The sequence below is a fragment of the Galeopterus variegatus genome, unplaced genomic scaffold (assembly GCF_000696425.1).
Source record: "Galeopterus variegatus unplaced genomic scaffold, G_variegatus-3.0.2 Scaffold9375, whole genome shotgun sequence".
NCBI lineage: Eukaryota > Metazoa > Chordata > Mammalia > Dermoptera > Cynocephalidae > Galeopterus > Galeopterus variegatus.
The window spans coordinates 54513-57025 of record NW_007735486.1 but is presented as its reverse complement, the minus strand read 5'-3'; positions in this window follow the sequence as shown (position 1 = coordinate 57025).

Genomic DNA, 2513 nt, shown 5'->3' with positions numbered 1-2513 from the left:
AAAAAAAAAAAAAAAAAAAAAAAAAAAAAGGAAAAAGAAAAAAAGAAAAAAAGAAAAGCTCTGAAGTTCTCACTGATCAGCTTAGTCTCTGCAAAGTGGGAGGTCAGGCTGGCTATCAAATCACGTGTCTTAGTCAAAAGGATAGGATGGAGCAGAGAAAAACCTTTCGCCCAGGACAGCACATCAGAATCTCCAAGTAAGAGATTTCAGACTCTATCGTTCTGTTACTCCTCATACCCCGTCCACTACTGCCACCAAGGAAGGGGTCCATGAGAAGCTTCTTTCACGGACAGACCTATGTTCATGAGAAGGGAAAAGAGAGGAAACTGAGAGGAGAGACTGAAGACAGAGGAGACGGGAAGGAAGGACGGAATCCCGGACAATGGGGGGAGGCGAGCACTGGCAATAAGGCAACTCCCCCTCTAAAGGCAGGAGAAAGAAAAGGCAGGTTCACACCAGTGAGCTTAATCTCTACAAAGTGGCAGGTAAGGTTTGAGGCTCCACTGTGAGAAGTCCAGGAAACAGGTAATGAAAGGGCCGTTAAGGCAATGGGAGGAAGCCCCAGGCAGCCAGTTGGTACTGTCGTGGGCCAAGGCTGCACGCTGGTGACATTCTCCAGCAGTGCCTGCGGTCTGACTGCAGGGAGGAGGAAGTGGTTACCTGTCAGGTGGACGTGCTGAAAGTTGAAGGGCAAGAGCTGCTCAGGTTTGTGGAGGGTGTCACTAAGCCTGTAGCTCAGAGAGGGCAGGCAATCAAGTGCAGCCAGCGAGGAAGAGATGGCCACAGGTGGCCCGGGTTAGGGCAAAGAGCAGACTCACCAAAGCTTGGAAGAAGTGAGATTTGGAAATAAGATGACGGTAAGGAGGCTTCGCTCAAGAAGGAAGGGCTTCACACCAGAAATCTCATATGCGAAGGCTGCGGAGTAATACTTGGGACAGGCCATGTTGGCCATGTTGGAGTGTGGCTTAAGTGGAGTGAAGGTCTCCAGAGCCAAAACATTCAGGGAACGGTGAGGTGGGGAGGGGATGCTGCTGGTGCTGAATTGCAAAGACTGAGAAGAGGGAGCATTTGTCACCTAGGAGAAGGGGACTGAGTTGTCATGATGGAGAACAGAGATCACTGGCTTTGCAGTGAAACTACTACAGTTGGACTGTGTAGGCCTCCAACAACAAAAAACAGACAGGGTGGGTTGAGGGTCTCAAGTTGCACTAGGCAGCAAGGTGAGGGCCAACCCCACTATCTCTTCCATTGTCAGGTGAAACAGAAGGAGGTAAGAGTTCCTTGGGAGGGGCAGGTTTCCACGTGGTCAAATGGAGGAAAGGGGCAGGAAAAAGAGAGGACTGAGACTGGGAAAGTGCCAGTGAGCCATATTTAACCCTTTTGCTCAATCTAGAAGTTTCCCCCAAGAGTGTGTGAGTCTTGAAAAATAATTTACTCATTTATTATTTAAATTCACTTAAGAGACTTTACAGAAAAATGGGCAATGATTTAGTTCATCAAAAGCTTGGAATATTCTTAGGGCACCTGAATTAGAATGGTCTCATATTATGCTCGAGACCCTCTCCCTTAAAATTTTAAATGAGAACTGAGCAAATCTCATGACCTTTTCAAGTTCCATCAGCCAAACGTGGTGATGGCTCTGAAAGGAGAGCTCGTGTGGCATTCATGGGTAAGAACATAGACTTAGCAGGTAAAGACTTGAATATCAGTTTTATGAAACACTGGGAAAATCAACTTGTCCCCTCTGGGAATAATTGAGGCTTTGCAGGCCATACCGTCTGTACCATGACTGCCTAACTCTTGCCATTGTAATGTGAAAGTGGCCACAGATAATGCAAAAACTGTGTTTCAATAAAACGTTATTTCCAAAAACAGGAGGCTGGTCAGATTACAAACATGGCATAGTTTGTAGACCACCGAGAGGACTAAGACAGAGATAATAAAACTTATCTTCAAAGGTTGCTGTAAGAATTAAATTGGTTACTACTCATTTATTTCTTGGCACAGAGTAGGTAATAGATGGAAGCTGCTATCGTTATTATTATTATTTCTAAGTTATTCCAACTAAGTCCGTGACCATAGATCTATGATTTTTCTTTTTTCTTTTTTTTTTTTTTGGTGGCTGGCCAGTATGGGGATCTGAAACCTTGACTTTGGTGTTATAGGTTATTCCAACTAAGTCCGTGACCATAGATCTATGATTTTTCTTTTTTCTTTTTTTTTTTTTGGTGGCTGGCCAGTATGGGGATCTGAAACCTTGACTTTGGTGTTATAGCACTGCTCTAACTGAGCTAACCAGCAGCCTAGCTCTCAGACTTTTTAACTGGCCAAAACAAATTTCCCAATTGAAAATAATTTTCCTGAGTGGAAAACCAAGTTTGAGAGAACACATCAGCAGGAGACAGGGAGTCCTCTGTAGCTCCCCATCTGAGGGTTCCACGTTGCAAGAGAACTAATACTGCCCCAGTGTGCTGATGATCTCACGTGAAAACGAAACAGAGGTGAAGCTGAGA